The sequence below is a fragment of the Podarcis tiliguerta genome (genome assembly GCF_965153285.1).
Source record: "Podarcis tiliguerta genome assembly, chromosome: 11".
NCBI classification, from domain to species: domain Eukaryota; kingdom Metazoa; phylum Chordata; class Lepidosauria; order Squamata; family Lacertidae; genus Podarcis; species Podarcis tiliguerta.
In genome coordinates this window covers 11,160,631-11,172,635 of record NC_139544.1, presented here as the reverse complement: position 1 = coordinate 11,172,635, position 12,005 = coordinate 11,160,631, and the positions used below count along the sequence as shown (strand labels likewise).

Here is a 12,005-nt window from a genome sequence, read left to right as displayed (position 1 = left end):
TCAAAGGAAAAGGAAAAATCAGTGTGTAAGGACTTAATTTCAATACTTTTAAGCACATGCCACATGAAATAAAATGTCCCATATGCTGTCATGCTTAGGGATGAATAAAGTAGTTCTGATTAGAAGCTTGAAGGATAGACAGAATGGGCTTTGCTATAATAACCATCCCTGGTTTCTTCTTCTTTGGTGACCACTCATAGCCGAGTAAGATTGTCTTCCATGAATATGGTCTTAACCAGGAATCAGCAAACTTTTTCAGCAGGGGACCAGTCCACTGTCCCTCAAACCTTGTGGGGGGCCAGACTATATTTTTTTGAGGGGGGAAATGAATGAATTCCTATGCCCCACAAATAACCCATAGATGCATTTTAAATAAACACACACATTCTACTTATGTATAAACATGCTGATTCCCGGACCGTCTGTGGGCTGGATTTAAAAGGCGATTGGGCCGGATCTGGCCCCGGGCCTTAGTTTGCCTACCCATGGTCTTAACAGTGTGTTAGTAACACTGCAGTAGTTTAGATACTCATCTAATGTGTTAGAGTCCCATGGACTGCAAGAAGATCCAACCTCTCCATTCTTAAGGAAATCTGCCCTGAGTGCTCACTGGAAGGACAGATCGTGAAGCTGAGGCTCCAATACTTTGGCCACCTCATGAGAAGAGAAGATTCCCTGGAAAAGATCCTGATGTTGGGCTAGATGGAGGGCACAAGGAGAAGGGGACGGCAGAGGACGAGATGGTTGGATGGTGTTCTTGAAGCTACCAGCATGAGATTGACCAAACTGCGGGAGGCAGTGGAAGATAGAAGTGCCTGGCGTTCTCTGGTCCATGGGGTCATGAAGAGTCAGACACGACTAAACAACAACAAAGTAACACTGCTGACACTTGCAGTCTGAATAAGCTAAACTGGATTTAGTATGTAAACTAAAATCCCATGTATTGGTTTGGAGAAGCATTCCAAAAACTGAACACAAAACTGCTAGACAATCTTTTGAAAGACTTAATGCAGTTTTACTATAGAACAGAAGACTAATTTGATGAGAAGTCAAGCCTTAATTCAAATATTATCAGATGCATCACCTGAAAACACTATGAAAGCCTCTGCTATTTAAAAAGTCCAACAGAAAAAGAGATTAATTGTAAGATAATGTTTTAAAGTACCAATGGGATTTCCCTTTTGAGCTAACTGGGTTCCTTTTTTCCCAGGACTGAACACTGACACTATTTATTATTATTCATAAGGAAGATGTTGGGTTTTTTTTTTAAAAAAAGAATTTGTTATGAAACAGAAGTTAAAGTGGATGCAACTTAAGTGTCTGTTTTGAATTACTTTTCTTGCCTCTTAGCAATTCAATGGATCTTTCTAATTGTTATGTGTATTTTGGGGTGTAGGATCCTGATATTCTTATTTTAATATTATTAGATGAGGCAGTATTAGGATGGCTAGGAATCTCATTTTCAACCCCTCCAAGCAAAAGATAAATAAAGCAGAAATTAAGCACAAGAAAAATGGGTATCAGAAAGGTAAACCTTGGTAGTTGAAATCTTTAGACTTAAATATTATTTGGTGTTTGCTTTTTCACTGCAGTGTTTATTCTACTTTGCTCCTGCTCAAGTTATCAGACTACTTCATTCACGTTTTTCAGTTTTTGTTGTTGCAACCATTAAAAAATTCCAGCAGATGTGCTATTGTTAACACAGCTGTGCAGACAAACTCTTTCCTTTCCTTTTTTTAAAAAGGAGCGCCCCAGGTGCCCATTGAGCCATTTAATTGATAGCTGCATAAACAATCACCCCCCAAAAGCTACCCAAATCTCCTCCAACAATAAAATAATTTGTCCGCTAATTGAAAAGGCCTTAACTTTGGTTGTCAATGGAAAATGCTTACTTTAGGGAGCTAAGGCGATTACAAATAAAGCACGATAACTGCAAACTAAGGAATGTGGTGCACCAGCTGTCACAAATGCAGATAACTCCTAAAGTTTGGTTCCCCAGGAGAAACTCCTGGCGGGCATAAAGCTAGGTGTCTCATAGTTATTAAAAGGTCACTGTTATCTGTTGGCTATTTCATGCTTCTACTGATGCTAATTGTTTGGCTGTGATCTAGACAGCCCCTTTTCTGATTAGAAGGTACCTTTGCTTATACATAGGGACGCGGGTGGCGCTGTGGGTAAAAGCCTCAGTGCCTAGGACTTGCCGATCGAAAGGTCGGTGGTTCAAATCCCCGCGGCGGGGTGCGCTCCCGTTGCTCGGTCCCAGCGCCTGCCAACCTAGCAGTTCGAAAGCACCCCCGGGTGCAAGTAGTTAAATAGGGACCGCTTACTGGCGGGAAGGTAAATGGCGTTTCCGTGTGCGGCTCTGGCTCACCAGATGCAGCTTCGTCACGCTGGCCACGTGACCCGGAAGTGTCTCCGGACAGCGCTGGCCCCTGGCCTCTTAAGTGAGATGGGCGCACAACCCTAGAGTCGGACACGACTGGCCCGTACGGGCAGGGGTACCTTTACCTTTACCTTTTGCTTATACAAACAGGTATGATTTCAACTGATATCCACCCCCCACCAACCGTAGCCCCCACTTCATGCCAGGTGATTTTCAGAAATAATGGAACACTTACCTGAGGCAGTGTTGGGTTTGTGGGCAGGTGGCGCTGTGGTCTAAGCCACTGAACCTCTTGGGCTTGCCGATCAGAAGGTCAGAGGTTAGACTCTCTGCAAAGGCATGAGCTCCTGTTGCTCTGTTCCAGCTTCTGCCAACCTAGTACAGTGGCACCTCAGGTTAAGAACTTAATTTGTTCTGGAGGTCCGTCCTTAACCTGAAACTGTTCTTAACCTGAGGTTAAGGTACCAGCTAATGGGGCCTCCCGCCGCCGCCGCATGATTTCTGTTCTCATCCTGAAGCAAAAGTTCTTAACCCAAGGTATTATTTCTGGGCTAGTGGAGTCTGTAACCTGAAGCGTCTGTAACCTGAGATACCACTGTAGTTGAAAGCATGCCAGTGCTGGTAGATAAATAGGTACCAGTGCGGCAGGAAGGTAAACAGTGCTTCCATGCACTCAGGTTTCTGTCACAGTGTCCCATTGTGCCATAAGCAGTTTAGTCATGCTGGCCACATGACCCAGAAAGCTGTCTGCGGATAAACTCCGGCTCCCTTGGCTTGAAAGCGAGATTAGTGCTGCAACCCTATAGTTGCCTTTGACTGGACATAACCGTCCAGGAGTCCTTTATCTTTAGCTTTTTGGGGGTTTGTGGGCAATCCCTTAGTCACTGTTGCCAGGCATGGCCTGCTGGTGCTAGGGGTGCCCTTTGGCCTGATGGACACATCGGGGTGAACCAATGTCACCACAGTATGCCTGCTGGGCTCTAACATCCAAGGTCTGTGCAGCAGGGAGAGAGAAATCTCAGGAAACCTTGCTGCATCCACACAGAGTGAGGCTGTTAACTTGTCCAGGTGATGAGAATAGAAATTACCCCCATATATCAATGAACACCTGCCCAGACTTAAGTTGATTTGGTTACCTTGGTTGAATCTGACTAGTTCATTTGTTTTGCAGATCCTCAAGTTGTCATATTTAATAAAGAGAACCTATTTATCCACATCTGGTTGCCTTGATTCTTCTTCCTGGTGTGCTGGCAAGGTACCTTTGCTTACAGAAACAGATATGGGATTTCAGCTGATTTCAATCTCCTGCCAGCTGTAGCCCCACATCCCACACCAAAGGACCCGAAAAACAGAACCCAGAGAGGAAGGGTTAGATCGTGTTTCAGCACAGGTAAATGAGGATCAAAGAGGCCCAAGGGAAATGACATAGTCAAAGACAAACGGAGAAAGGGATATTGGCAAGGCATGGTGCTTTGATTTTTGATTTAGCAGAGTTTGGCCCAGCTGTCAAAGTGACAGAAGGAATAAGCTGCGTGGACCCTTCTGCCAGAGTTCCTGGTTCCTCATTTGTGGTGTGTGGCACCTCAACACTAGCTTTTGAGGTGACACAGCGGTCCACAGTGGGAAGGAGAAGGCAGGAAAACTCCATTGCATGTAATCCTATGCACACCTCTCTGACTCACTCAAGCAATTGTGATTTCAATGGTCAGTGCATGATGTCATAAAGAGTACTTGTCATGAGCCAGGAGTCAGCTTTGCCTGCTGAACAGCAGCCTGAAGGGAAAGAAGGCAGAGGGAGTCCACCTGTAGCTGATCAGCCTTCAAGGACTCTGAAGAGAAGGCACTGATGAGAATCAGCTGGCTGCAGTCAGATGCTGGAAACAGCATCTGTGTTGTTCCTGGCCCAGTATTGCTGTTTCTTGATCCTCTTGACCTTTGATCATCAGATTCCCTGACCCCTGGAGTGTCTGACCACAGGAATAGTTCTTGCCTGATCCTAGGACTGGACCTGACTCTGGATCCGGACTCTGCCTACAGGTAAGTGCACCCCATAGACTCTGTTGGTTGGCTGGCCTCTCATTTCCCTGAGCTCGCCCATTGTTGCTCAGCATGGGACTGTGACAGTATTGTGTATAACTTAGGATGCCCCATGACCTTGTCCTTTAGACTTATTTGGTCTCTAAGTTCTGTTTCCATACCTGACTGTTGCTCCTCACATCTGAAATTTCCAGTTGTGACAATGCGTTAGTAGCTAAAATTGTGGAAACCTTTTGGGGAAAGTGTATTTCTGAGGTTTGATCGTTCACTTACTGCATAGCGTGTTCTCCCTTGTGGAGAGCACGTGTTGTGGTGGGGGCTGACAAGACACCACGCTGTTGCTGGGCAAAAGAGTTTGGCCATCTTGAAACAGGGGCGGGCTGTTACCGGGGAGATTTATATGTTGCCATTTATTGATTGACAGCCCTATTTGTTAAATACAATGCACACAGCGACAAACTTCCTCTTTTCACTGTGTGCTTCCCTAATTTTAGGCTGTTTGCTTGACCTTGCTATGCCTGTCATGGGGTCGTCTGCTTAGGGGCAGGGGCCCGGTAGGAATTTTGTCCATTTGGCTGATTAGTGTGTGCCATTTGGTTTTTGCCTACTGTGCAGCAAATCGTAACAATTGGTTGGTGGAGGGGTATGGATTTGGCTGTGCCTGCCCCTCCAAATTGCTGCTGCAAGGGTTTTCCATTAAAGGAACCCAGGGGCTCGCCATGCTTTTGTCCGAACCCCTGGCAAGGGGCTAGGGCCACGCAAGCCCCTGGGAGCATTCTGGGGAAAGGTGAGGCATGGTTCCCAGTCCCGTCTCTCTCCCCAGGTGACTTACCCTTTCTGACTTCGCGGGGGGTGCGAATGTCAGACTGTCCCCAGGCGGGGTCAGTTAGTCGCTACCAATGCCTAAGCAACCACTCACATTGCTGTAATTTAATAAAGTTGTGGCCAAAATTATGCCAAAAACCTTAAACAAATATCAAGTGTCAATTGTGTTTTTATTTGGGGTATCTTGGGGACCTCGACACGCAATACATTCTTCATTAAATAATCTTTCCACTGATACATAATTTTATGGTATTACTCCCCCCCAAAAGTGGTGTTATGAGCCTCGGAAATACACTTTTCCCAAAAGGTTTCCACAATTTTGGCCACTAGTGTATCTTAAGTCAACATAAGGATAAGGACTGTACCAAATATTCACTTCTAATGCTTAACTTGAAAATGATGATTACAACAAGGAGGTATAAATATTTCTCCTATCTTCCTTTTAGAGAGGCAGTCATAATTTCCATTATTTGCTGCTGCTTTTTGCACATTTCTTCCCTTCTGGTGCCTGACTTCTTTCTCCTTCCTGGATTGGTCACATGGGTGACTCTATCTCATCAATAAGTAGTGAGTAGAACAATTCTTTCAAGGGGAAGGTGACCTGATGGTCTGCATCTATTGCTGGTCAAACAATTCCCATCAACCTGAGCCAGCGTTGTCAATGGTCAGAAGAGAAGAGAGGAGAAATGTTGTCTGAAAAATGTGAAAGGCACCCAAGTTTGCTACTGTTGTCCTGCACAACTAATCAGATATGGGTACATAATAGAATTGCTGTGGGCAAGGAGAGCAATGCTATGACTAGTCATACTTCCCCAAAAATGGGGGATTGCCCCAAAATTGTAAGAAAGTGAAGACATTTTCAGCCCCACTGAAAATGCTTATAAAAGAGAAAGAAAGAAAAAAATGTGTTTATTTGTAAGAGGGAATAGAGAACCGTTTCTCTTTTGTATTTTTATTTTTTAAAAGCATACTGCGCATCCGTGGAAATGACTTACTGTTGAATAACTTTTGATGTCAATCAGTGTCTAGTTTCTGCTTTGCATTCCCCACAGGGACTACCATGGTAGTTTAGCATGCCTGAATGAGCTAAGACAGATAGAGGCATTCTGATCTCTTTATTAGTTGCAGCTGATTTTTATTCTCTCGGAGGATCTGAGGAGAGAAAAGGAGAACTCTAACAAACTGTTGTGACTCCAAGTATGCCACTATTCATGATCATATCCCGGCGAAAACCTTAAGTTCTGTATTTCCCAAAGAAGTTTTGTTTTGTTTTGTTTTTTTGAATGAGCTTTGTTATTCAAAAGAGCTTGTAGCTTTTTTTGCATAGCGTTGGCATCCTGCTGGCTCCGACACACACTTGCAGATTCCCGCTGAAGCTGATACAATTAAAAACAGAGAAACCAATATAAATTTGAGAAAAGGCATTAGACAAATGATCTGCCACTCACAGAGCTTTTGGTACTGGGCAGGTTACCATGCAAGAAGCAGGCTTTTCCAAGTGGTTTGCGTCTTTTGGTTAATCAAGAATAATTTCATATAATGAGTGGAAGCCGCTGCTGCTGTGTGTTAATTTGTTTTGGTACAGCTGTAATGGCATGTGTTTATATAGTTAAATAAAGGACATTATTTAAGCAGCTTATGGTTTAAAAACATTTTGCAATTAAATTTTTAGAATTATGCTTTAGGGCTATTATTACTTCAATGGGGAGAAATCGTTCATATTGACAAACTACACAGGAGGATGTTTTTTCACCCAAGTTATCTTGATCAACTATACTAGTCTGGTAAGGAGGCTTTAATCAGATATCGGGTACATCTGTGTAACAAAATATATGTTTTATGATAGCCTATATTTGTAATACCTAATAAAGGTTTGGCGAAGTAAGTCTTCAAGGAGTAAGAGACTCCACAGTTTCCAGCTCTTACCTCTGGGTTTGGTTTCCTTGAAATGAAGGTCACTGAAGATTGTGGTGCCTTCATGATATGTCAATTTATTTACGCATACATTCAAACTGAACATATAAAGGATTCTTACATCCATGAAAAGGCTTTTGATCCACTTGAAGGATCTGGGCAGGTGACTTTTGACAATTTCCCCTCCTCCTGCTGTCCCCAGAAGGACCCTTGGAATAGGCAAAAGTCAGCTCTAGTTGGAGTGAATTTCTGGATCTTAGTCACTGTGTCTTTCCCTTTGAAACAAATTGAGAGATACTTTAGTGTCGTACCATGGATTGCTCCCACTCGACCAGTGGATACACTGCTGTCAACATGTGGCGGGAGCTTTAAATTGTTCCATGTGGCTTTGGGGATAGATTAGTCGCTGAACACAAATGTTTCCATACAAGGCCTTTGCTATATGAAACATTTCAGATTACCTCTGCCTTGGATGATTCTAGATTTGGATTATTTAGCAGCACCTAACCACTGCTGTTTCACTTTATGCTGTCCAGGAAGTGACTTGGTAAAAAGAGTTGATTCCTGGAGAGAGGAGAGGGACCATAGAGAAGGCAATGTCTAGAGCATGGGTTGGCAACCTAAGGCGCGGGGGCCAGATCCGGCCCAATCATCTTATAAATCCAGCCTGTGGACGGTCCGGGAATTAGTGAGATTTTACATGAGTAGAATGTGTGCTTTTATTTAAAATGCATCTCTTAGTTATTTGTGAGGCATAGAAGAAGTGTTTGGATTTGATATCCCGCTTTATCACTACCCTAAGGAATCTCAAAGCAGCTAACAATCTCCTTTTCCCTTCCTCCCCCACAACAAACACTCTGTGAGGTGAGTGGGACTGAGAGACTTCAGAGAAGTGTGGCTAGCCCAAGGTCACCCAGCAGCTGCATGTGGAGGAGGAATTCGTTCTTGTTTCTTTCCTTTTCCTTCAAAATATAGTCCGCCCCCCTAAGGTCTGAAGGACAGTGGACCGGCCCACTACTGAAAAAGTTTGCTGACCCCTGGTCTAGAGTAATCTATACAAGCTGTAACTAGCTCCCCAAATCCCACTGAACAGCTGTGTGATCTGTGTTCTACAACTGAGGACATTTTGCAGTTGTTCCTTTGGGTGAAAAAGTCAGATCTTCTCGTCTCTGGAATAAAAAAAAACACATGTTATTTTCACAGAACCAATCTGTTAATTTTGTAAGCAGGTGCCTAGCATAGAGTTTGGAAGGAACATCGAGTAAATGAATAGGACAGTAATTTTGGGGGGGTGGGGCCGTATCCCCTTTCTTGTGAATTGGCATGATGATATTTAATTTCCACAATTTGTATGTGGGAAGAGCCTAGCCAAGATGGGTTCCCACCAGTCCATATGTGCCTTTAAGAGCTCCAGTTGCATTGTATCTTCACTTGAGGCTATCTATGAGAGATCTTATTTCTGTAGGGGATACTGCCTGCCATTCTGGTGGTTTTGACCAGTCAATGGTCACCTCAGCATTCGATGGTTGCCCTGCCTGTTCTCCAAATAGTTCTATGTAGTACTTCACCCAATGTTGTGCCAGTATGGTGGCATCTAGTGCTGATTTTGTTTCATTCATGCCCCAAGCCACCGGGTCCCAGAATTTATCCTCCCTTTGTTCAGACACTGCCAGCCCTAGTTTTTGCCACTGACATCTCACAAAACTTGCTTCTTTTATTATTCTTAAGGATTTTCTTGTATGCTACTCTGATCACACTCATATTTCCCTTATTAATTTCAGAGGGTTTCCCCCCTGAAATGTCATAAGGGCTCTTAAAAGGTCTTTCTTTGCCTCCTTATATATGTAAAATGAGCTGCTAGGCTCCAAAGATGTTTCTGTAGGACAAATGTCCAGAGAAAATTTCCTGCTGCTACTACTCGCGGGTAATGCGACCTTGACTTTTTTTTTTAAGTGTTCCGTCTTTGGGTATATTTGACATTTTATGAACCGTAGGTAGTTTGTGAAATTGAAACAAGAAAGTAACATTCCAATGCTTTGTTCACATCTGAAATGTGCCATTGCTTTCAGTCATGCATAGACAACAGTAATCATAGCACTGTTTTTCTCCTCAGCTGACTAAAGGCACTAAAGCCCTGTGTGATTTTAAAATGGCAAAGGAAACAGATGCCCAGGCTCTTTGTCAGCTTCTTCCACTCAACGCCTTTGTGTTGTTCCTATCAAATATTGCTCTGCAGAGAGTTTTGCTGGAGCTGATGAACACAAAATGAATGGCTGATAAGGAGCTGCAGCCAAAACTGGCAGCCCAATGGCCCTGTAATTCGCCAAGTGACAGGACGCCATCTTTCCATGAGTTTCCCTACCCCAGTGAGTGGCAGACAGTGACTTGGACCTGAGCCTGGGGAAATGTACTATGTAATGATGCCACGTAATACTACTAGAAATTACATGGAAATGAAGAGGCAGAAATGGGATCTTTTTTTTTATTAAAAAGCACCACTGCATTGTCCACAATACCTAGCGATTGCTAATACACCTTAAAGCTTCTCTCCCCTTTCATCACCCGGTTTCTTATTCATATTGTGTTAGACACAGGTTACATGGAAACTTTTTTTATTTTTCATTTAAAGGAAAAGTATTGGGATGGTGTCTCCAAACCAGTAAGGCAAGGGCCAGCCCAATATTATTTTTTTCTGCCTGAGTCGAAGGACAAAATTGCTCTCCATTCCATTTGCTCAGGTCAACTGGTCTGATTTGCTCAGGTCAGCTGGTCTGAGGTGGCTGCCTCAGGCAGCAGATGCTGGGGAACAGAGCTGTGTGTGCTAAGAAGGCTGGCCTTCACTTCCTAAACTAGCCTGCAGTGGAGAACACAGGTATGTAAAGGTAAAGGACCCCTGGATGGTTAAGTCCAGTCAAAGGTGACTATGGGGTTGCGGCGCTCATCTCGCTTTTCAGGCCAAGGGAGCCGGCGTCTGTCCACAGACAGCTTTCTGGGTCATGTGGCCAGCAGGACTAAACTGCTTCTGGCGCAATGGGACACCGTGACAGAAACCAGAGCGCACAGAAATGCTGTTTACCTTCCTGCTGCAATGGTGCCTATTTATCTACTTGCATTGGCATGCTTTCGAACGGCTAGGTTGGCAGGACCTAGGGACAGAGCAATGGGAGCTCACCCCGTTGTGGGGATTCGAACCGTCAACCTTCCAGTTGGCAAGTCCAAGAGGTTTAGACCACAGCGCCACCTTCAAGTGATTCTCCTTCCCTCTGCATCTGCTTGTGGAGACTCCATCACATAAATGTTTTTCATTTCTTTGGAACGTAGAACTTTTCAAATGTCTGAGTATACATAGCTTAACCTTTAGGTCTGGTACAGTGGCATGCTGTTATCTGCATCAAATGCTTCTATTTTTGCAATATTCAGGAGTGCAGCAACAGAAGCTGCACACCTTCCTTTATATTTTCTTCCTTATCATAATGGCTATTGCCTTCCTGTATAAGATACCATTTTTGTCTGGGACATTTGTAAGCTGATATTGCCTTAGCTGAGCGCTTCAGTTATTTAAGGTCCCTCGTTCTGTTGCATGCATTCCTGTCCATACCTGACAGTGCAATCCTATATGCATTTACTCTGAAATCAGCCCTGAGTGCTCACTGGAAGGACAGATCCTGAAGCTGAGGCTCCAATACTTTGGCCACCTCACGAGAAGAGAAGACTCCCTGGAAAAGACCCTGATGTTGGAAAAGATTCAGGGCACAAGGAGAAGGGGACGACAGAGGGTGAGATGGTTGGATATTGTTCTCGAAGCTACCAGCATGAGTTTGACCAAACTGCGGGAGGCAGTAGAAGACAGGAGTGCCTGGCGTGCTCTGGTCCATGGGGTCACGAAGAGTCGGACATGACTAAATGACTAAACAACAACAACAAGTCACACTGTATTCATTCACAATTACTCCACAGTTGAGGGCTACAGCTTCAATCCACACTAACTACAAGTTCTATATATAAATTCCATGTAAGCTTATAAATAATGATTCTCAAAACTGATTTGCTAACCATGAAATGTTTTATTTGTAGAAAGATTACTAGGACTCTGCATGCAACAGCTTCAAAATATATTTCCATGCCTTTTAAAAGCTGGATCTTAAAACATCTGAGGAAGAGAAGGAAGAACAAACAGACTCTTTAACACTTCTAAAATCAGAGCAAATCCCAAGAGCCAATTTTAATTGAAGACAAAGAGCAAGGATGTCCTGGGACCTCCAGATATCTCATTATTACTTTAGCAGACTGATTTAATAAGTGTCAAGTAAAATCTCTCTATTTTATCTCTTTAAAAAGTCTTGCACACAGGAGATCTCAAATCAGTCGACCTGTAGGTTGTATTCCAATTCTCCTTTCAACTGAAGAACTTGATACAGAAAATATAATAAAGCTACCTTCCTACGGTCCTTTAAAGTAGGAATTATGAGTTATATTCATAAATAATGATTGTAGAATTTTTTTAAAAGTATCAGTTTAAATGATGCTTTGTAGAAAAAAGTACATAGGTCCTTGCCCTAAGGAATTTAGAGACCAAGTCTATGCATATCACAAGTCAGGGGTCAAACTGTACATGGCACTTAATGTACACTGTACAGTTATGTCTCTTGGATTTTACAAAACGAACTACAGCTGTTCGCATGGGGGTGACTGTTATCAGGACCACTGTGTGCTGAGAGATGCAAAAAGAAATTGGATTTTTTTAAAAGCACAGATGCGAGGCAAATTGTGGGGCCTGTGCCCATCCCTAGAATACATCCCAACGGGCTTGATAAATAGCTGTCAACTTACAGATTTGAAAATAAGG

The 12,005-nt window shown here is 43.4% G+C and overlaps 1 long non-coding RNA gene across 1 annotated transcript; it reads left to right on the top strand.

Moving 5' to 3' along the window:
- The first annotated feature begins 4,134 nt into the window (after window positions 1-4,134).
- On the top strand, window positions 4,135-11,617 carry LOC310660140. Its single transcript, XR_014503234.1, has 2 exons — window positions 4,135-4,420; window positions 11,234-11,617. It is a non-coding gene; the product is annotated as an uncharacterized lncRNA (long non-coding RNA).
- The last annotated feature ends 388 nt before the right edge of the window (window positions 11,618-12,005 follow it).